Raw genomic sequence first — 24,058 nt, 5'->3', positions numbered from 1 at the left:
CTCCTGTAAATCTAATAAATGGTTTCATCCATATTGCCTCTTTTGGAATCCTTCACTTTGCCTGGGCTGTCTTTTGTTACAAATAAGAAAGGGGAATGCTTGCCAACCTAGGTATTGATGAGGTTGAAACAGCTACTCTCATAATTCTACATCTATACAAGTTTATTCTCATTGTTCCACCAGCCATGAGTGACATTCCCTAAGCAGAAGAACAATGTGTCCAAAGCAATAAAACGTCAGATATCGTCAGGTCATTTGGTGCCCAAATGAGGGGAGGCCAGGCAACTCTTAGGTGACCCCGAAGGCTAGAAACGAGCTCCTGGCAATTCCTGCCATCAACTGTTCTTTCCAGACACTCAGATGAGGATCTTAGACAAACTTTCTGAACTTGTCCAATTTCTTTGTTGAAAAACAGGAGAACTGTTTCATCAGAATGAACTTCCTCCGAATAATCAAATGTCTAAAATTAGGAGACACAATATGTTTCAACAGAAGAAAGAAATCACAAGAACCAGACCCTGAGCAAGAAATATTTTTCTTTGCTTTATCCCAGATCTCACTTATCTTATATTTTGGTGCAGCATATGCTTTGTAAAGCTAATTTCTTCCCCCACCCTCTACACCAGGACTCTGCAGATGCACAGATGATTTTTCAACCCATGAGACCGAGTTGGATTATTTTAGATCTAAAGTCGTTTTTTGTTTTGTTTTGTTTTTTTCTTTTAAGGCAGGTGAGAAAAACGTAAAAAGAAAAGAAAAGGAAGTTACTAGTTGTCCTGCTCCAATTGGACTATAATTGTAATGAGATATTTTACAAATTGAATCGTGTTAGAAAAAGCTATCTTGTCATGAGTCTGATAAAACTCTCAATACTGGTATGATTGCTTTCCTGATACCCTTTTTGATCATGTTCTGGGATTTCCAAAGCTTTCAAAGGGATTTTGTGTGTCTCTTGAGTTTACAAAAAATAAAATAAAATGAGACTTAAGAGGGTCTACCGGGCACACCACAAGAGAGGCCAACATCTTTGTGTTCCCCTGTATTATCAGATCACACACATCCTTTAAGGAAGCCTGGTACACTCACATTTGCCACTTGGTTTCTCACTGACAACAGTAGGGCAGGCCCAGCTGCTCCCAGCAGCTGTTCGGTATAAAACTGCCCAAGCCGAAATGCCTTCCAGCGGATGGCAGTCCCCAGAAACACGAGAGGACAATTGCCACGTCTGGGAATGGAGGCCAGCTCCAAAGGGAGGAAAACCCAACACAGAGAAGCGAGACCTCCCTCCCCCATCCTGTCTTCTGCCTCTTGTAGAGGGAAAAATAACTCTGTAAACCTGTTCATTCCCAGCCTGCCCTCCGAGGGCTTCACCTTTATAATGAGCTAGAGGAGTGGAGGAGATTCCTTTCCCTCCAAATGAATTATCATTATAATAGGCATCTGGGCTGCCTATCAAAGATCCCAGAATCAGGGTAGCAGGCAAGTGGCTAGGGTAAGAAAGAGGAAGGGGAGAAATTTACATGCAGAGATAAGCATGGACAGTCATTAAGAGAACAGGCCTTCACTTCAAAACGACATGAACCCAGCACAGGTCTCCTGCCTGTTAAATATGTACAGTGTGTGCTTATTTGATGATGAAAATCAGAAGATGGCTATTTGAATGAAAATGAATTTTAATAAGCTTTGGAGGCAGAAGAAGCAGAAACTCTCCATTTTCCCCTCTATCGCCAGGCACCTTCTTGACCATCATTACCACAAAGGAAAGAATGCTGGCATGCTAATCATCGCGCCGAGAACGCTGCTCGCCTCCTCAGTCTTTGTGGGTGTTCATTAACCTTGTGGGCTCCTCAGCCAGCAGAGTACAGCTGTTCCAGGGACATTTCCATATCCCTGAAGAATAGCGGGATGGCGGGTTAGCCTCAGGGATCCTGCCTATAGAAAAAAGGGGGAGAAATCTCCCTTAGGAGTGAAAGCAAAGGACTATTAGTGGTTAGCACTTACATGGCACGATTGAAAAATTTGCAAAATTTTGCACTTACTTTGCACTTTTATAAAATTAAGTATAATATGGCTATTTATTACTCGTTTTTTATTCTGACAGAGAGACAAAAGAATTGTCCTAGTATTATAAATCCTAATCCCTACCTCTGCACCGAAATGAACACTAAAACAAATACCCTTGGGTCATTTATCCTTATTGGTATTTAAGCATAGTCTGGGAGCATAGAAATATTCTGGTGACTTTAAGAGGTTATGAAATCTATCCCCTTACTCCAAGCAAAACCACATAAAAACCATCCTGGTAACGACAACAGAATAAATAAAAATACTTTCAAAGAAGTTTCGTTTGAAAACAGCAAAGTTTGTTTGGGAGATGTCCCGGTAACTATTCTTTCCGGACCTTCTCCACACTAAATCATAAGGTTATTGCTTGTTCCCCACCCCTCTGTGGGCAAAAGTCCCAAGTCTATCAGGTCACTGACCCTAAATTAGTCCAAGCTCATCACGCCCGACCTTAAAGCCACCATCATCTCACTTAAACCTTTTGGCAAAAACCCTAAAACAGATTTTACCTCCCCAATGTCCTCTCTAAAATCAGTAAGGTCCTTCTGGCTTATTTTATACTAAACCTGATAAACTGCATTTTTAGGATGGAAAAAAGAAAATATTCCTATTGCCTGGTAATGGACTATCTAATAACTTTGATATCTAGAAGTAAGCATCTCATCAGCAAGAGCTATGGCTTTTCTACAGTCTAGCCACGATGATGTTAGAGATAGTACCATTGACGCTGCTCTCCACCCAAGCAGAGGAAGACAAGAGGATGGTAGATCTTCCAGCAAGCCCTCCCCTCTCTGAATCCTTGCTCCATATAAAGCAAGTATTGTATGATGAAGTTCTAGAACCTAGGTGAGGTTTGGTGGGCTGAGGTCCGGAGCCGATGACCAAGAAAGAATTCTTGAGACATCTTTGGTGCAAAATGGTGGTTTATTAAAGCACGGGGACAGGGCCCGTGGGCAGGCAGAGATGCGGCCGCCCCGGGTTGTGAGGAGTGGTTGGTTATATACACAGGAGTTGGGTAGGTGAGGACAAAGGGGTGTTCAGAAGGGCTATTGGGGCAAAGAATACTATCAGGATATTGAAGGCTTAGTTGCTATCAAGTAAAGACAATTGGAAGTCTGGTGGAATGTTACATTCCTGCTATCAAGCATCCTTGTTAATGAGATTTAGGTTTAGAAGAAATTTAACTTTATTTACTTTTCCTTCTACCTCCACCTCCTTTGGTTTTTTATGGAGGGGAGGGTGACATTAGGCTTGAGAAACTGAGTTCTGTGTCTTTGGAAATTGGGCTATTGATAAGGTAACTTCTTTGTTGTAATCTCAAGGACATTTGCAAACCAAGGGAGACTCCTGTCTTGCAGGATTGTGATCTCAGCAAGTTAACTATTTATCATTTTATGGCAGTCAGGGGTGCTTGAGGAATGCTACACATATGGAGGGGAGCGGATGAAGGGGGGGTGCAAGGCGCCAGCTCTTGCTTTGTCCTCAGCCAGCCTCCTGCTCCCTCATCATTGTATTCTTAAAAACATTTGCAAATAATGTTTATTGGCAGGTGCGTCTCATAGGGAAAAACTGTACTCCAAAATGGCTGACCAAACCAGCCAGGGAATTCCTGTCCCTGTCTCAAAGCCCTTCTGGATTCTTCTTTCCTACCCTGTTTCCTACGCATGCCCAAAGTACCAAGTATGTGGAACTAGAAGGGTATAAATCCCCCTCCCTGCTTGTGCTCGGGCTCAGAGCTTTGGAGAACAACCTCCTCTGATCCCACTGGTGTTAAATAAACCTCCCATCCCCCTAATCTCCGAGTGCCACTTGGTTCTTCCGCCAGGATCCAGTCCATGTTCCGCAACACGTCAACCATATAGTTCATAGTTGAGGATTTGTTTTATGAGGATTAAGATTTAATCCCTGAGATTCTATCATGTCGTCTTTAACATCTTTTTTTTTTTAATTTTATTTTAAACTAAAGCTCAGTATTGAATGAAGCAGGAGAGAACAAGCCCAAAAAGATTCCCATAAAAAAATGAAACCCTCACACTCCAAGAAAACTGAAATTAAACTCTACATTCTTTTTTTTTGCTAGAAAGGTGCTTTTAACAATTATCACGATGTGTTTCATGAAGAACACCTTCATTTTCTCTTGAGCTACTCTTAGCAGCCACAGGCCTGGGGTCCTGGCGTGGGTGGGGTAGGATAGGAAGAAACGGAGGCTGGGAGGGAAAAGGTCTCAAGCCATTTCTTCCCCATTATCACCCGGTTAAGCTGCTCCAACTCTGACAGCCTAACAAGGTGCTAATGGGCCATACGTTCTAGCCCAGTTCACAGCAGGTTGTTTCAAATGGGTTGAGAAGGTTGATTTGCATTCGAAATCTTCTCTCTCTCACTTGCTTTTTTTGTCTGGCCCCTTGATTTCTACTCCCCAGACACTCTTTCGGAGGTTGACTCAGAATGGAACAAAATCACATCAGTTCAGAATTTGAATTGCCTGACTTTGGATTTTAAATGTGCCCCATTATTTCATCAAGTTGGGGTGGGGAGGGGGAGAGGTGAAGGGAAAGAAAAGAGAGCACAGAGATTTTAAAATGAAAGGGAGAGATGATGACAGATGGATGCAAATGTTCCTTTTAAGTGGAGAGGAGCAGCTGATGTTGAGGCATGAAATTAAATTAGTACATCTGTGGCTGGATGCGTGTCATTCAGCTTCCTGTTTCCCACTCCGGAGGAGTTTGGTTACCTCATGACTAACCGGCTTCCTTTCACAGCGCCATGAATGCTTCCCCGCACACGAGATGGACGCCCTCTCCTGAAAGGGGGCTGCTTGCCAAAAACCCACCACACAGGGCTGGCCCTCCATCCTCATGGTGTCCTACCGACCCTAGAAGGAGGAGTTGGCTCAGTTGAAACTCCAGTTCCTCAAGTCAAAGGGAGACGCAGGGAAATGAAATCAAAGTCAGCAGATTTTCCAAGGAGGCAGTGTTTATGAGTGGCCTGCGGTGTGCTGGGCAAGGGAACAATCTGCTTTTGAAAACCCAGCCAGCTGCGTGCGGGAAGTGCTCAGGATTCGTAAATGTTTACAGCCCTTTCTACGGAGAAACAGGACAGGGCTGTTTCTTCCAGACCAGCTCCGGGGGTGCTCCCCATCAATAATGGCGCTCAAGCGTCCAGGTCCCCTCTGTCTGCAGAGCCGTGGTGAAGCTTCAGGGCCGCTGCCAGGAAGGTTTATGGCTCAGCTCAGCTCCTAGCTCTCCAGCTCTCTCCCTTCAGCTTGCATCTCAATTTCCAGTCTCTCACCCAAAAGCTAAAGATCTAAGCCAGTCGTTCCTCACCTGCACTGCTGAGGTCACACACCTAACTGACGTTGTATCCAAAGGAGCAGGGGAGCCATGTTACTTAGAATCGGGTACATGAACCTGGTTAAAAAAAAAAGAAAAAAAATTTTTAAACCAAAAGTTAATTCCTGCGTATTGGCAGCAGATTCAGGAATCACCCTTGACCACTGACCATGGCGGTCTTCTCATAATGGTCCACTTGAATCTATTAAAAAACAAGAAAAACAACTTAAAAATATTATTATGATAGTGGTTCCTTATCCAATCAAAAGAGCCCCCACACTCTCTGTTCACCTGCCAAACTGTTCAGTGGATTTAAAAATTAAGTTAAAAGCCTTCACTATCTTACTGTTCTTTCAGAAATGACAGGATTCAGGGAAAGGGAAAAAAAAAAAAAAACACCCTGCCCCCAAATATAGTGCCTTTGTGTCTGGAACATTTTAGGCTGAAGGAATTTAAGAAAGGGTTCTTGCAGGGAGGAATTCCTGACCTTCCCTTGAAGCTGGTCTTAAGACCCTTGTGGGAAGCACCTTCCCTATGCCTGAAAGAGGCATCCTAGCTCCAAGACTGAGTGATTCCAAGAAGAGTCCAAATAAATGAGCGTTGTAGAGCATCTCCTTGTTTGCTACACTTAGCTCATATCCCTGTTTGCCAGAGGGAAGATGGGTGGGGGGTGGGCGAGATAGGGGAAGGGCATGAAGAGTATACTTTGACTGATAATGAGCCCTGAGGAATTTTTGAATGAATGAATGACAAAAAACAAACAAACAAAAAAAAACACTAAAATTTCATTGCCTTTGATCTTTTTTTCTTTTTAAAGATTTTGTTTTTAAGTAATCTGTACACTCAGTGTGGGTCTTGAACTCACAACCCTGAGATCAGGAGTTGCATGTTCTATGGACTGAGTCAACCAGGCTCCCCTCAATCTTTATTTCCTTATGAAAGCTCTTTTATCTTGTAAAACTTATATTAAATAAATGGGTATGCTTCTCTCTAGTTAGTCTTTTTTTTTTTTAACAGAGCTCCAGCTGAGAACTTCAAAGGCTAAGAAGAAAATATTTGTTTACTCCTCTACAGCAAGCAAAAAAGAAATAAGGAAAAAGCTATGCCCCTTCTATGGTCAGGGAGCAAGAATATCCTGACCGCTTCAAGAACCTTCTAGCTGGACTAAGAATCAAATTGACCTGAGACAGATTAACAGGGGAAAAAATCAAATTTAATAGTGGACGTACAGGGAATCCACCCAGACATGGAAATTCTAGAGACAGATGAAATGAGAGATAGTTGTCATCCTGAACTAAGAAGAAGGGAGTAGGGGTCTGGGACTTCAAAGGAAAAGAGTGCTATCTTCAGGGAGAATGAGAAAGGGTAAGTGAGAAATGTTTGCTGCGCTACACTGAAACAACGGGACAAAAAGAGGACTCTGCTAGGTTCCTCCCTGTCCACCATGCACAGTTCATACCAAAACGTAGTTATCCGTGGTGATAACTCTCTTTCTGGAGCAGGTCCTCTATCTAAATTCTTTGGGGGCAGTTGTGTGGGAAGTAAAGAGCTTTTCCTGAATCTGCTGGGTTTTGATTGCCTTTTTAAGTCCACGTCATCTTCATACTAAAGTGTCCCACCTTGGGGTGCCCCGCTCTTGGCCCCCAACACTACACACACTCCAGCATTTTGCACAAAAGACTTTCTCCAAATGGTGTCCACCTATCAAGGTGCATGAAATTGAAAGACGGCTTGGGTGTTGCATTCATGTCATCTGCTTAGGTTAGCACACACCAAGTGGTCTTGCTTCAGGCAATTTTCAAGTTGACTTCTCAGATTTCTTACATTACAAACGCACACACCACAAAGAAGAGAAACGTGTAACACACCAGGGGGAGAGAAAGAAGAGAGGGAGGGTCCCCTGTAAATCCATGAGTGCGAGCTACTCTTCCTGTAGTCTTTGACCTTACATTGACTTCGATTAAGCCTTACAGCCCAGGCAAACTCCCTGTAGTATTCCCCACAAGAGCACAGCCTTGCGGCTTGGCTCCCCAGAGGTGATTAGCCAGCCAGTCCATAGTTAGCTCCTGTTGTTATTCCTTTCCTAGCCAACTCCGTCATTCCCTGAAGCACTTCTGATGTGGTTCTTGGAACTGTCTTCAGTGTGTTAGCACTGAACTGCCCCTAGCAAAGTGCTTGGCCCATCTGTGCCAGGAAGATGTTTGCATTGTTGCCCATCAATCTTTATCTCTCCAAAGAAATTGGAGAAGAAAGCATGTCTTATTCCACCGTTGCCAGTGTGCCACACCAAGAATCCTTTGGGGTTGTTCTTATTAAAGGAAAATCAAGCCTGAGTTAGAAAACTCCTATTGCGTTGGTTCAGCAGCCAAACCCAGATGGGTGTAAGATGGTGATGGTTATGAAGTGTATCTTGAGTTCTTTCTCCTCCCACCCCCACCCAGAGCAGAGCATCCCCAGGTCCTAGCACTGTCCCTGCAGAGGCCCACAAGCAACTTTTACCTTTTTTTACTGTCTCTGACCCTAAGACTTTTTTTTTTCCTTGCTTCCTCCCCCATCAAAATTGAACTTGGTCTATTCAATATCTGTTTTTCTGACTTATGCTAATGTAATTCACAATATTGCATTGTCCCAACTGATGTGTCAAAGAATTCGAGTCCAAAAGGATGACTCAGATAATTTGGAAGTCCCTGTAGGCCATTCCTGAGGTATTTTTTTGCAAGAGCAACTAGACAGGCTCATCTCCTCTCAGCACAGAAAGGGATGCCAACTCTCCTGTTCAATAGGGATTAAAAAACTATTTGCTGATTTCATTTTATGAATATGGGATAAACCCTTTCATGCTGATTCTCACTATCTAAGGTTGAACCGTACCTAAGGAGACCATGATTCATGTGAAACTGAAACAACTCCAGAGCAAGCAACTGGCCACGTTTTTAGATCGCTCTCAGACTTGACTGTGCATGGGAGTCACCTCTGACGCTTGCCAAAATACAGTTGTGTTGTCTACATCTGGGGAGGGGGTCTGAGCTCCTGCCCTGAGGTAATGCCTCTGGTACTCTCTGGGCCTGCACCTTAATTAGTAACTTTCTATAGGGTGAAGGAGGAACTGGAATTAGAGGAAGAGATGGGGCGATGGAGGTAGGAGGGGCACTGACTCAAACATAGAGTGTGGGAGGCTATGGAGATTCTCAGCAGAAAGGCCGGTTCCATTGGTTTCTTCTTGCATTCATCTACCCTTCATTCCACGTATATTTGTAATTCACCTATTTATTCAACAGAGATCCACCATACTCTTCTGCCATGGACGGTGTAAGTCATTAAGGAAGAAAACAGTGGTCAAGGTTAACATTATTCTCACAAGCACAGAGCTGAGAAAATACAGAAAATAGCTACACGGGGGAGAATAAGTGTTGTATTGACATCTAACAACCAGAAGTATATAAAACAGCCATCAAATTAAATACACTCCAAAAAAAACTCCTGATTTCTAAATTCAAGTTGGTTTTTTTCACCTCTCAAACCAGTCTTTGTGATCACAAGATAGGATTTCATCATTAGTGTTTGCAGAAGACCTGCTACGTGGGGTATATTTGCTTCTCCAGAGTCTCACCTCACAACCTCCCATAGTTCAGAAGTATAGAAGAGGTCCCTCCACGGAAGCAGAGTTTGTTTTAAAATCCATTCCTGAATGACTGGATTAATTCATTTAAAAATTGCTGGTCGCATGCCTACCATACACCAGACTGGGTTCAGTACTTGGGCCTGGAGATGACATTATATAGTTACAGTGCTCAAACACTGTACCTTCATACCTCCAAACAAGTGGAGGTATCTTAACTTGAACTCAATCTAGCTGTTGAAGTCAGGTCATTTTCCTATTTTTTTTTTAAAGAGTTTATTTATTTATTTGACAGAGATCACAAGTAGGCAGAGAGGCAGGCAGAGAGAGAGGAGGAAGCAGGCTCCCCACTGAGCAGAGAGCCCAACCCGGGGCTTGATCCCAGGACCCTGGGATCATGACCTGAGCCAAAGGCGAGGCTTTAACCCACTGAGGCACCCAGGCACCCAGGTCATTTTCCTATTTAACAACAGGGTCAAACTAATGGCTTCAATAACCTTACAAAGCATTTCTTATCCAATTGAGCTTGGAGCCCATGATTTGGGGAGACCTGAGGCATAACATAAGGATTATACAACATGACCAAATGGGATTTATTCCAGAAATGCAAAGTAAGTTCAAGTTATGAAAATCAATCAATATAATACACTATATTGGTAGAATTAAGGCGGGGAGAATCCTGATCATCACAATAATTGCAGAAAAGGCATTTGACAAAATCCAACACCCTTTCATGATAAAAACACTCAACCATCTTAGAAGAGAATTTCCTCAACCTGATAATGTGCCTCTAAGAAAACCTCACAAGTAATATCACAATGTCAATAGACTGAATGCTTTCTCTCTAAGATCAGAAACAAAACAAGGTTGTCTGCTCTTATGATGTCTGTTTGACATTGTACTGGAGGTTCTAACCAAAAGAAATTAGGTTATAAAAAGGAATAAAAGTTACTTAGACTGTATATAGAAAATATTTAAAAATACACACATATAACTAGTTCTTATAAACAACTTCAGCAAGGTTACAGGACACAAGATCAATATACAAAAATCATACAATCTACCCACTTACAATGAACTATCCAGAAATGAAATTAAGATGATTATTTTTATACTACCGTTAAAAAGAATAAAATACTTAGGAATAAATTTTATAAAAGAAATGCTTGTTTCGGGATGGCTGAGTGGCTTAGTCAGATAAGCATCTGCCTTTGGCTCAGGTCATGATCTCAGGGTCCTGAGATCAAGTCCCTCATCAGTCTCCCTGCTCAGCAGGAAGCCTGCCTCTTGCTTGGCCGGCTTCTCCTTCTACCGGCTGCTCCCCCTACTTATGTTCTATCTCTCTGACAAATAAATAAATCTTAAAAAAAAAAAGAAAAGAAATGCAAGTTTCATTCAATGGAAACTACAAAACATTATTAAAGAAAACATTATTTCAAATTACCTATGTAATTTGAAAGATAGTCAATGTTCATGGATTGAAGACTTAATATTGCAAACACAGTAATCCTCCCCTAGTTGATCTACAAATTCAGTGTAATCCCTACCAAAATCCTGCCTGGATTTTTCGAAGAAATGGACAAACAGGTCCCAGAATTTTTCAAGAGACTCAGAATAAGCAGAACAGTCTTGGAAAAGAGAAAGAAAGGTGGGGGACTCACACTTTCTGGTTTTAAAACTACAGAACAAAGCAAAGTTAAAATAACCAAGACAAATATGGTATTGGTATAAATGTCACATATAGATCAATGGACTAAAATTGGCAGTTCAGAAACAAAACCTTAAATTTATGGTAAACAGACTTTTGACAAGGTTGCTCAGATGATTGAGTAAGAAAAAAATATTCTTTTTAACAAATGATGCCGAGACAACTGGATATTCACATGCAAAAGTTAGACTACCTTTACATGAATGAAGTAAGAACTTAACCTCATACCACAGAGAAGAATTAATTTAAAATGGATCAAAAACCCAAAGTTAAGAGCTAATTATAAATAAATTATAAAACTCTTAAAGAAAAACATAGGCATAATCTTTCATAACCTTAGATTAAGCAGTGGTTTCTGAAATAAGACACCAAAATATCAACAACACAATTTTAAAAATAGGTATATTGGATGGTGTTAAAATTTCAAACGTTTGTATTTCAAAAACAATCAAGAAAATGAAAAGACATCCCACAAATTGAAAGGAAGTATTTCCAAATCATGTATCTAGGATTTGTATCCAGAAAATAGAGAGAAACCATACCACTCAACAGCAAAAGGTAAATAATCCAATATTAAAACTGGCAAAGGATCTAAATGGGCATTTCTCCACAGATACACAAATGACCAATATGCATTTAAAAATGCTCCACACCATGTGGTGCGGCTGGGTGGCTCAGTGGGTTATGCATCAGACTTTTTTTTTTTTTTAAAGATTTTTATTTATTTGACAGAGAGAGACACAGCGAGAGAAGGAACACAAGCAGTGGGAGAGGGAGAGGGAGAAGCAGGCTCCGTCAGGAGCAGGGAGCCCGATGTGGGGCTTGATCCCTGAACCCTGGGATCATGACCTGAACCGAAGGCAGACCCTTAACGACTGAGCCATCCACGCGCCCCAAGGGTCAGACTTTTGATTTTGGCTCAGGTCATGGTCTCAGTCAGGGTCCTGAGGAGGAGCTTCACATAGGGCTCGGCACTGGGTGTGGAACCTGCTTAGGAATCTCTCACTCCCTCTCCCTCTGCCTCGACCCTGCCCCTGCTCACACATGTGCGGACTCTCTCTCTTAAAACCAAAACAAAAAACAAAACAAAAACAACATGTCCAACGCCATGATTCACTGGGAAAATAGAATCAAGACTACAAAGGGAGGGAGTGACATCAGCAAAACAGCAGCAGCGTAGAACTTCTAAAGCTTATTCTTCTCCCAGAAACATCCATATGAACACCTATCTGCACAGGAAAACACCTTCACAAGATTCACAGTTTCTGTGAAGCACAGGAGTAAAGAAGTAAAGGACACTTGGAGGGAGAAGGAAAGAGAAATTTACATGACCCCCACCCCTTCTCCCAAGCCCAGGTAGCCCATTGCAGGGCAACACCTGCTGCATGAAAGCAGGGTGAAGTGAGTGCCTGACTTCATGCAGAACCCCCGAGTCAGCTTGCCCCAGGCTGACTCCCCCAGCCCTGGATGTTCCCTAGGGGCTCGCATAGCTTCAGCCCCCCCCCCCCCCGCTCACCCTGGAACCTGAGGAAGGGAGAATGGGAAGTGACTGCTGATGGGTACAGCTTTCTTTTTGGAGTGATGAACATGTCCTGGAATCAGTGGTGATCGCTGTAAAACTTACTGAATCATGTATCTTAAAGGGGTACATTTATGGCGTGTGAATTTTGTCTTTGTCTTTTAAAAAAGTAGCACAGGGGTGCCTGGGTGGCTCAGTGGGTTAAAGCCTCTGCCTTCAGCTCAGGTCATGATCTCAGGGTCCTGGGATCCAGCCCCGCGTTGGGCTCTCTGCTCAGCGGGGAGCCTGTTTCCCCTCTCTGCCTGCTGCTCTGCCTACTTGTGATCTCTCTCTCTCTCTGTCAAATAAATAAATAAAATCTTGAAAAAAAAAGCACAAAAATCATTTTTTAAGATAAGCAAATTGCTATAAGATGAAGAAATTCTGGGGATCTAACGGACAGTTAACAGTACTGTATTATAGACTACTTGAAAGTTGTTAAGAGAGCAGATCTTAAATGTTCTTACTACAAAACAAAACATGGTAATTATGCGAGGTGGTGAAAGTGTTAACTAAACTTACTGCAGTTAATAATTTTTCAGTATATACGTGTATCAAATCCTCACCTTGTACGCTTAAAATTACACAATGTTACATGTAAATTACATCTCAATAAAACTGGAAGACAGGTAGATAGATAGAAACATAGATAGATGATAGATAGATAATTGATAGATAGATATAAAGATAAATAGATTTTTAAAAGTAGCTCCATCTTGACAGGTTAGCCTTAACCAGACCCAGAGATAAAGAAGAAAGTGCAGATGGACCTGCGCTGGTAATTCTACTATCCCAAATGCACTCAAGAGCATAAAGCTGAACCGGGTGCTAATCCTTCGATGCTCCTCTGTGGGGCTTCTCATAATAGGCTTGCGGTGGGAGAGGTTTGGGGAGCTGCCATTACAAACAAAAGTCAACAGCCCTGGGCTCTCTGGTCCCCAGTCTCACAATCCCACCCATACCCTTTGATAGGCAGTAAAATTCAGTCAGTTTGACCATTATTTAAAAAAAAAAAAAAAGAACCTTTTATTTAAAAAAAATTAAAAACACCTTTTCTGCTTTCGTTTCTCATTAAAATGCCACTTTTGAGTCATTTGGAAAGGGTCAGGCTGGATGTTGGCTTTAAAACCTTTGACAGCTACTATAATTGCCTAGAGGTCCAATAACAGTGATGGCTCTCACAAGTTTAATTTTGAAGTTTCTGCCAAGCCATTAGCATGTAGCTGGGCTACAGAAATCACAGGAAATTAGAGGTGAGGAGAAAAACTAATCTCATCTACCTCTGGACTGTCACCTCTTCCCTGGGCCGGGACAAGTTCTCTTCTAAGCGGCTATTTTCTGGTGTAGTGAGAGGAGTCCTGGGATCTGATTTGGAGTTCTGCTACTAACTAACCACATGGTCGCAGGCAAGTTATTAAACATTACAGTATTTTCTTTCTTTCTTCTTCTTTTTTTTTTTTAAAATATGAAATGCTTCATGAATTTATGTGTTAAACTGGGGCTGGGCTAGTGTTCCCTGTATCATTCCAGTTTTCATATGTGTGCTGCAGAAGTGAGCACTACACACTTTGGTATCTTTAAAAATGGGTACATTGTTGCCTCTTCCGCTCTGTCTTTGTCCAAGTGCCCTCTGACCAAGATTCTTCCATAAATCATGTCTATGGAGCAAGGCAGGCAGAGAGACATCTGGGCAGGAGCGATCTGAATGGGAGCTCCTTTAGTTGAAGGATTCGGCTGGGCAAGCTTCCTGCAGGGAGGCAGAAAGGCATTAAAATAAAACATTGTATCACATGGAACTGGTCCCTTTCAGGAGGGATAAGAGAACACATCTAGAAGACATGTTTAAAGGATGCTCTAATTGTGGCTCAACCATCATGGTGGCAATTTCAACTCTTCCGTAGTCATTTCATCACATCTAGTCCTTTCTTTTGATCCTTAAGAACAATCAATCCAGGAGTTATTATGCTCTCTATTCTACAGATGAGAATACTGAGCCCTCAAAGTTTACATAACTTCCTCAAATTTCACTTGACTGGTCAGTGGCGGAGATGGGCTTTGAACCACAGTTTTCTGACTGTAACACCCATAGTCTTTCTGCCTGGCCAGCAGTTCCTGGGTGTGATGATCACTAAGACAGCCTCAGGTATTATGAGGGTCCACAGATACAGGACCACTGCTACCTCCTATTATCCACCCAGTCTACCCTTAAGGGACTTTTTTGAAATTTCATCTTTAACAAAGAAGGGCAAGTCTGCAGCGCTGGTGTCCAGAATATTCTCACATAACAGTAGGAAACCAAACTTTCTTGTCAGCTCTTAAAGAATGGAAAACTATGTACAAAACCTTACAGAAATTAAAAGGATACATGTGTTCCTTGGCTATTCCTTTTCAGAACATCCTCTGGATTGAGCCCAGGAGGCAACATAGAATAGTGGGCAAGTACACAAGTTTGGGATCAGTATCAGTCTTTGCTAGCTATTTGACCTTAAGCAACTTATTTAACTTTGTTACACCTTTGTTTATTCAACTACACAATGAAAGTAATGTCTCCTTCAAAGAATCCTTACAAAGATTAAACCAGTTTACAATGTAACAAGTGCTAGGCAGGCTAAGTATGAAATAAATTCCATTTTGTATTGCTCTAGCCCACTCTCTTTAGAGGAGAAGGAAAAGGGGTGAAAGGAGCCAAAATCCCCCATCCCTACTAAGGATGCCAGTCAGGAACAGCTCTTCCGTGTGATGATCTAGCAATTAAACGTTGCTTCTGCAGACCCAGCTGTTTCCATGAATTTGCTTCCCAAATCAACCTAGAAATGGCAAGACAAGTTCATGCTACTTCAAAATTAAAGACCCGAATGCGAATGAAAATCCAATTCCATCACTATTTAATGATCACCTACTGTGTGTCAGTCGCTGAAAGATAAAGAGATAATAGGCGGGACACAGCCGCTGCCTTTGAAGAACTCATGGATCCATGGAGTGCTTGATAAGACCATAAATAACAGTAAACAGTGACCATACGAGAAACCTTGTAAGAGAGAGGAAAACTGCCCTGGGCGTTCCAGAGGGGGAGAAGTTACCTCCATTTTGATAAAGATTTCATGGAGGAGGAAAATTCACATGACTTTGACAGATAGGTAGGATTTTTTTTTTTTTTAAAGATTTTTTCTTTATTTATCTGACAGAGATCACAAGTAGGCAGAGAGGCAGGCAGAGAGAGAGGAGGAAGCAGGCTACCTACAGAGCAGAAAGCCCGATGCGGGACTCGATCCCAGGACCCTGGGATCATGACCTGAGCCGAAGGCAGAGGCTTAACCCACTGAGCCACCCAGGTGCCCCAGATAGGTAGGATTTTAGCAAGTGAACAGAGTGGGAGAAGATGTCAAGAGAACATTCCAGGTGGAGGGGACAGCAACAGGCAAGACGTGGAAGTGGAGCACTGATGTCTGGACTGGGAAGCATCAAGGAGCCACCTGGCCTGACACTAAAGCAAGAGATACACACGCATAAGTAGTGGGAGGAAGGGCAGGGGACGTGGTGGCCCCATGGCCAAAGCTCTCGGTTCTCGGTGTGGAGGAAGGCCAGAGCTTCACTTGGTTTTAATATAAAGAGTCGATGAAGCATTTTGAACAGAAGGCAAGATGATTAGAGTTTGATCAGAGTCACCTGTCTCGGGAGGTGATGAGGATTAATTGAGTCAAATCAGTAAAGCTCCTAACAAGAGTCAACAGGTACAAAATTAACTCCAGTTCTCGTCTCCCTTCTCGAAGCACCCAGAAAATCTATTGTTTCTGAATCAAGTACCTGTAGCCGAGGGGAAAAAAAAAAAAAAAACGGGCCTAGAGTCTCGTCAGGACTCTCTGCTGGCTGTGAGTTTCCTCTTCCTTCCCAGAATCCAGCTAAAGAAGGGTAGCCCTGTGACCCAGATCTAGAAAATCCCTGGAGAAAGGCTAAAAGATAAGCTGTTATGACCTCTAGCTATTTCCTGCAGCCTGAGAAAAGCAGGATTGCACACTTTCTGCAGCCGAACTCACACTCCCTGCTAAACGCCTGCCTGCAGGAAAGCTGGCCCCGCTCTCATCTTTGTTAATATCTCTTTAGAGGCTCATTTGGACTGACCAGCCAGTGTCACTTGGCATTCAGGAAGTGTGCCTCCCCTCCCCCTCTCCACAGCACTGAGCTCAGAAGGATGATTTGGGGGTTTTGTAGGCTTTCATTTTTCCCTCTCTCCCCTTCTCCTGCTGGCTGGGAGTCTTTTCTTCCTGATAAGAACCTTCTAGCAGCTTCATCAGAGCCATTGTTAAGAGAAGGCGACTCTTCTCACAATGGATACCTGATGACTTCTCCTTTCTGCAGACAAATCAGTCCTTGAAAAAGGTCTCATTATTGCTCTGGTGTCATTATTCCAAACTCAGTGGCTCAGGGCCCCTCCCTCCATCCCCACGGGGGTGGGGGGATAGGGGGGTATTGGCCAGGGAAGGGCAGAAGGAAAGAAAAATCCAGTTTCTTGCCATTCACTTTTTTAAAAGGTGCTGTGAAAATCTTCTTTCCCCACTAATGGGATTTGAAGGAGACCCAACTTCGTTTTTTTTTTTTTTTTTAAGATTTTATTTATTTATTTGACAGAGAGAGATCACAAGTAGGCAGAGAGGCAGGCAGAGAGAGAGAGAGAGGAGGAAGCAGGCTCCCTGCCAAGCAGAAGAGCCCGATGTGGGGCTCGATCCCAGGACCCTGAGATCATGACCTGAGCCGAAGGCAGCGGCTTAACCCACTGAGCCACCCAGGCGCCCAAAGGAGACCCAACTTCTGCACTTGGTACCCTCCCTCACACATTATGGAAAAGTCCTTTGCAGACTCAGAGGTTAACTGCGTTTTTCTGGGGTGTCTCCTCTGCTGCTAACTCAGGATATTTCATCTCCTCAGAGATCAAAATGCACTGACCTCTACCCTTCAAGCATTTCACAGTGGCCTAAAATCGAAAAACCATTCTTTCTTTTCCCTGTCCTATGGAGGTTCCCTCTCCTTCTGCTGGCAGGCCTACAGGCTAACGTCTGTCTGCACACTCAGAAAATCAGGAATTAAGATAAGAGACCATCATGGTTAAGGCCCTGGGACAGGCACAGTAAGGGATAAATTACATCTCAGCCTGCTGGGTCTTACACCCTATGTCCCAGGGATCAAGGACAGGCACTTTCATTATAAAGGCCCATGAACTTCTCACCTACCTGATCTGCCTGTGATGCCCTCCAGGCAACAGACACTCATACCAGGCATTAATTTAACTAAAGCTACTTATCAGAGAGTATTTAAGTCTAGATATCCTGACCCCATTTTCCCCAAGTTTCAAGACTAAACCCTAATGAATAAGTTTCAGTAGAGGCAACCTTTGGCCGCCTCTTGGAAAAACGGAAATAAAGTAAAGCATTTCAGGCAGAACTAGAGAAGTGAACATACAGATACTCACTGATAAGGGGGCAAATGTATTGGTCAGCAAAAAAAGTTAAGCTCGGGGTCTCCAACCATAGATGAGGGAAGAACAAAAAGAGAGAGAGGGAGAGATTTCGTGTTATAACTGAATCACTTAATGGAAAAGAACAAATACTCCCAATTTTGCTAATATCGACCTTGAAAGTAAGGATTCAAAAGGACGACTGGGTGATTTTGAACCGAGTTAAAGGCACTGACTTCAGTAAGTGAACACAGGACGGCAGCATGGTTTTGCTCATGGAAGCACATCCCTCCCCCTGCCTCCCTACACCCCTGTCACTCTCAGCAAGTGAACAGAGACAACTCTCAGCTACCTGTGACAAAGTAAGGGGCCCTATATCTTCTTGAGACTATACGGCCTCTTCTGTAGGAAGCGGAGCTTTGCCCTTACAATCTCTCCTTCTCAACTGTTGTGTTCAGTGAGTGGCATCTCTTCTCATACTGAGAGGCTCCTTCACTTGGTTCCTTATTCTGAGCTACATTTTGATAAGCTGGGGTCACTGAGTAAGTGACACTTTACTTTAGTCCTGTTGAAGATTAATATCCAAGTGCTTAAGGGGCTTTCCCTTAAGCAAATGACCCATTTCACAGGGGTTTCCCGTAGATTCACAAAGAAGTTCTACAGATTCACTAGATATAAGTAAAACAAGGACAAGGCTTAAGGCCACCACCTACTCTTCTAGCCCCTCACATAGGTTGAAATGAAAAACTAACAATCAGGAAAGAAGATGTCTCGGTGGTTTAGGAAGGTAGCTAATTTTCTACCCTGTTAAGACAATCCACTTCAAGGCCCTACTTCCTGGATCATATTCTCTAGGGAATGGTTGAGGAGGAGTGGGAGTTTCCAGTCCAAGTTTATGGGCGTTCAAGGCTTCCTTTAAGAAGGCTGTTGAGGGATGCCTGGGTGGCTCAGTTGGTTAAGCAGCTGCCTTCGGCTCAGGTCATGATCCCAGCGTCCTGGGATCGAGTCCCACATCGGGCTCCTTGCTCAGCAGGGAGCCTGCTTCTCCCTCTGCCTCTGCCTGCCATCTGCCATTCTGTCTGCCTGTGCTCGCTCTCTACCCCACTCTCTCTCTGATAAATAAATAAAAAAAAAAAAAATCAAAAAAAAAAAAAAAAGAAGGCTGTTGATTCTTCTTTTCTGTGATACCATTATGGCGCAGAATGACAATACTGCCAAGAACTTCATGTCTTTTCCCCACTTGCAGCACCACCAACTGCTACTAAGTCCTGGGCACATGCAGGGTGGTTCTCATTAAGACATCTGCTGTGCCCTTTAGTGGCATCTGTGGTCTTGAGCAGATCTTTGTTGGAAAAAGGTGAGGCACTGTACTGAGAGTCTATTCGCAAACATTTTCCTTATTGGACTCCCAGATGCAGAGAACATTCTCCGAGATCACTGCAGACTGGAGCCCTGCATGCTCTCTCTTTCAATGTATATACCCAAGAATTCAGGGCAGCTCCTAAAAACCTTGTATTCCCTTCATTTGTTTTCCACTGAAGACCAAGAGTACACATGCAATAGAAATTCTAGAACTCATCAGGGACACATAGGTCTCCAGGATAAAGAGGTAAAATAACATCTAACTGCATGGGTGGCAGAAACTGGTCATGGCTCACAGCTTGGTTTCTTCTCCTGGCCCATCTTCAGTTGGGTTTGGCCAGTGACTGAGTTCTAAGCTCCCGGAATGCACAAAGAAACGGTGGATACAGGACACCCCAAACTCCCATGTTTGCTCTTCCACTCTGTTTTCTGTTTCCCACTTCCAAGCCACATGGAGAAGCATGGCGGAAGTAAAACAGGAGCACCACCCACTGAAGAACACGTACATTGAATGGTGACGGAGTGAGAAGTGAACCCTAACTGCGGTAAAGCCACCGAGCTTTCGGGCTGGTGTACTACAGCAGTGAGGATTACTCGGCCTAACTAGCGCAGTGATCCTTGCTCGGTTTTCAACACAGCATGCTGGTAAGAGAAACAGTGATACATATAATCAAAATAAAGAAATAAATAAAATAAATAGAGAAGATAATTGAAAGGGAAAAAAAAAAATCACAAATTCTTCTCATGTAAAAAAACGAACAAACAAACAAAAAAGCCAAAAAACTTGTCCTTGCTTAATGGTCCAAAACCCAAGCGGACCATCCCAGACATGGCTGCTAAGCACATGGTATGATCATAATGGTGATCATTACAAAACCAGTACAGACAGTCCCCAACTTACGATGATGGTTCAGCTTACCATGTTTCCACTTCATGATGGTACAATAATGATATGCATTCAGTAGACACTACAATTCAAATTTTGAATTTTGATCTTTGCCCTGGGCTATCAATACGCGGTACTAGGCTCTCTCGTGATGCTGAACAGGGACAGCTCCCAGCCAGCCCTGTGATCACAAGGGTGAACAACCGGTACTTTTACAGCCATTCTGTACACAAACAACCATTCTGTCTTTTCCTTCCAGTACAGTGTTCAATAGTTACAGAAGATATTACATAAGTAATTACATAATAGTTACATAAGATATTCAACATGTTATAAAATAGGCTTCCTGTTTCATGATGACACCCGACAACACCAGACTAGGCTAAGCTGAGCTATGCTGTCCAGTAAGTCTGGTATGTTAAGTGCATTTTCTACTCATGATACTCTCAATTTATGATAGGTTTTATTGGAACGTAACCTCATCAAAAGCGGCAAAAGATCTGTGTGTGTTTTTCTGGGGAAAAAAAAGTCTCCTCTGTGATAAAATTACACGTGCAAGGAGGTAACAAATCTTCCATGAATCAAACTTACAGAAGAAAAGTTGAATAACATATCACACTCATACACTAGCATAAGCCATAGAGAAATTATTAGAAACACTGCACAATATTCTGTATTTCAAAAGAAGTATCTGAATTGTATCAACGGATAAACATTACTGAGCTGTCAGAATTTCTCTTCAACAATCTTGTCAGTAGGATCTGACCTTTGTCCAATGGTGACAATAAGGAAAATCTGCTTGACCATCTGGCAGGGACACGCTGGTGGGCCGGCCTGCCCTCGGTGGGTACAGGCTGGAGGACATCTGAGTTGTCTTTAAACCCTGAGAGTTTGTGTCTTAGGAAAGGAGCCAAATCTCCAAATTCCTTCAGATTTACATAATTACCAAATCTTCGGTTTTACAAATGCTATTTTGGGGGCTTCCTGGAATGATTTCGTGACTTATTTTGTGAACATCCCCATCTAAATACGTCAAGTGAAAACAACAACAGCACACGTGTGCCATGAAATGAGATTCTTCTTAGCTATTTCCTTGATGCTCTTCTGGAAAATCTCATTCTACTGACTGTGTATTACCTGGGCTCTTAGAAACTCAGGAAGGGAAGGAGGATGGGAGACATGTGGATTCTTTCATCCTGAAAGAGCTATCAGCATTTCAAAAGCGGGAAGGTCTTTCTACAACTTCCTGATATATCTGGGAGGGGAAAATGCATTCCAAATAAAGTAAATGGTTAAGAACTAGTGTTAATTGAAGATCAATCAGAAGTTAACCTACATTACATCTGAAATTATGGTGCTAATTGATGGAAAGCTTGGATTCAATTTAAAAGCAGATGGTTCACATGCAAATTTTCACAACTCAAGTAATATAAAAGATTTAGGTAGCCTGCCATATTTGTTTACCCTTTCAATATCCAGGAATGGACACCCTTCAAAGACATACTTGTGAACAAAGGAAACATCCTCTCTCATTCTGTTGGCTTAATTTCAATGGGTGTGTATGTTGGGGGATGAAGGTAAGGTAGGGGCAGCGTTTGGGCAGGGAGGAGATATATACAGATTATCAAACATAAATTGCCAGCAAGCTTTCTGTTTAGCGGCTGTAGCACACCAAATCTCTGTTCCCAGCGAGGAGAAATTTGCAGACTGGTCGCATTCGTCACCAGGAAAAGCCCTGGATTTTATGCTGCTGTTGTGTTTGGTGGCTTGTTTTAATTAGGGACCGGGAAATTGATCAGCTTTAGCCTACCAAGCACGGACTCAGGCTTAGGTTCTTATTTCCTTTTGCTGCCGTTTCCAGGATTAATTTCTACAATTCTTCAGCTGCATCAGCACTTTGACCCTGAGTTCACAGGAATCCAAAACAGCTGGTTAAGCTGGTCAATGCAAACAAGCACATTAATAAAATAAAGTCAGGAAAATCACTGTTTCTGTCAAAAAGTTGATCTAAATGTGATACAAAGGGCTTCAAGTGTACCCGCTTTGAGGAAAGCGAACAGCTGTGAAGAGAATTCACTCTGAAGGCATCTTATCTAAGGCAAAATTTAAGATAAGACAAATGGTTTTAAAATGTCCCTATCTCAAAACCCTAAAGAGCCTTTGGCACCATTTCCACATGTGTCCTTTTAACAGTGAATGAATTTAGCATTCTGTAAACACTTGCCTGTATTACTGCTCTCCACCCCAACACAAAGACACACCAACATGACGAAGCTGCTAGTTTTAGATGCAAAGATCGCACTCTTTCCTTAACAGATACATTCATTGTTTAATGGAACCCATTATTTCGGAAGCCAAGAAGTCCTTTAGTTCCTAAAGATGGTATCAAGTGTGATGCTGACTGCATTTCAGAAAACACTTGCATGCACGTGGCCTGGAATTGAAAGCAAGAAAAAAGAGAAGGAAAAGAAGGCTCTAAAAGGGAAAGGTCTGACCCAAGGGAGGAAGGAATGCTCTATACTGATTGGCCGATAAGAAATAAAACCCACACCACCTATAAAGTGCGGCCAGACGCGAAGTGGATGGTTGCGAGGTCTCTCTGACTGTTGAAACATGTGAATGAACCTGCAACAAGTCACCGGTGCTCAGTCAGAGAGAGCAGCCAGTGGCTGAGGACGAAGGGGCAGGACTGCGTTGGCAGCTCCAGCCAGACACATGGGACATCCGCCAAGCCCCTCTCCCTCTCTGGGCCTATTTCCTCACCTATGGAAAAAGGATATTCATCAGGATCCGAGTTGCCCAACACGAGTTGTCAGATCTCCAGCCACACAGGTGAGCATGGAAGGTAAAAACAAAACAAAAATATCAAATGAAATGAAACGAGTCTATGTTCAAAGAACTTGAGGCAACACGGGGTCCAACCAGGTCAAACAGGTGTCTTTACGGCAGACCCTCTCAGCCTTGCTGGCACTCGTCAGTACACCACACTGTGATCTTCTGGGCACATAGTAATGTTCTAGCTCTTAATTACGTACCGCCCACGCACGTCCTCCAGCGGGCAAGAGCTGTCTCCTGCACGGTCTTCATTTACAGGAGCTCAGCTTCCGCGCCCATACTCAGAACCGTCTTGTCCTTCTGTTTCTCTGATCTTGCACTGGCCTTCCTCATCGATCACTTGCAAGTTCACCTGACTCTCACAGAGAGGATCTCTTCCTATGCCCAGATGACAGCTGAGAAAGATGAGGTTCAGCGTGGGTAAGTGACGAGCCAAGCAGCGAATCCTGGGCAGAGTTAAGACTTAAACCCAAGACCTTTGACCAGAATCCATTCCTCCAGTATCTGTGGGAGCCACTGAGCGTTGAACTTGCCTTGATTGCCTGTGTGCTCACCGTTCCCAACACAGGGCTAGGCACACGGATGTTCACTTGCTGAGGGACTCTTCTCCTTTCTCTCTCTCTCTCTCTCAATGCAGCTTTTACGGGTAGCTCGTGTGAACTTCCTTTCAGCCTCATATATTGATTTTTTAGGAAATCCACAAAGTCCCCAGATAAGAGAGAATACACAGGAAGACAAACATCAGACACAAAATAGCTAAAGGACATTTGCTTTTAGAATAGTCTAGAGTGGCTTCATTTGGCCAGATAAATGTTTTCACTTTAATGGGAAGCAAAGACTCAAGCTACACACAGACACCCAAGTCTTCAAATAATCACCCGTTCACCTCTAGAAAGTCAAAGGCCAAATAGGGAGCCAGAGCCAGCTCACAACCACAAGGATCTGCGATCTGGGCATTAGGGGGCGTCGGCCACCACTCACATTACATAGGATTTAGAGACCCTCAGCCACAAGGCGCCCCGTCCCTGAGGGCCATTTCCAGGACAGCAAGTATGTGAGCTCCCACGTGCATCTCAGAGAGCCAACCCCAACCTGGACATTTCCCCCAGTGACCTATCTTTTCCTAACACTCTGATGGAGAGACAGCAGCAATTCACGGTGCCCTAGAGATCAGCAAGTGAGTAAAATAAATAAATAAATAAATAAATAAACACGAAGCACCACACTCAGATCAGTTCGGGTTTGACT

General features: G+C 43.1%; 1 long non-coding RNA gene and 1 pseudogene across 2 annotated transcripts; both read right to left on the bottom strand.

Moving 5' to 3' along the window:
• Positions 1-1,698: 1,698 nt before the first annotated feature.
• On the bottom strand, positions 1,699-22,826 carry LOC132026127 (uncharacterized). Of its 2 annotated transcripts, none has more exons than XR_009406782.1 (3): positions 22,739-22,826; positions 5,388-5,471; positions 1,699-1,959 (listed from the first exon to the last, which is right to left on the bottom strand). It is a non-coding gene; the product is annotated as an uncharacterized LOC132026127 (long non-coding RNA). The 2 variants fall into 2 exon arrangements; XR_009406783.1 differs by having other exon boundaries at positions 1,699-1,932.
• Positions 13,738-13,838, bottom strand: LOC132026336 (U6 spliceosomal RNA; annotated as a pseudogene).
• Positions 22,827-24,058: the final 1,232 nt, after the last annotated feature.

This window comes from Mustela nigripes, chromosome 10, assembly GCF_022355385.1.
Source record: "Mustela nigripes isolate SB6536 chromosome 10, MUSNIG.SB6536, whole genome shotgun sequence".
NCBI lineage: Eukaryota > Metazoa > Chordata > Mammalia > Carnivora > Mustelidae > Mustela > Mustela nigripes.
The sequence above is the reverse complement of the archived record's forward strand: the minus strand, read 5'-3'. Positions and strand labels throughout refer to the sequence as shown.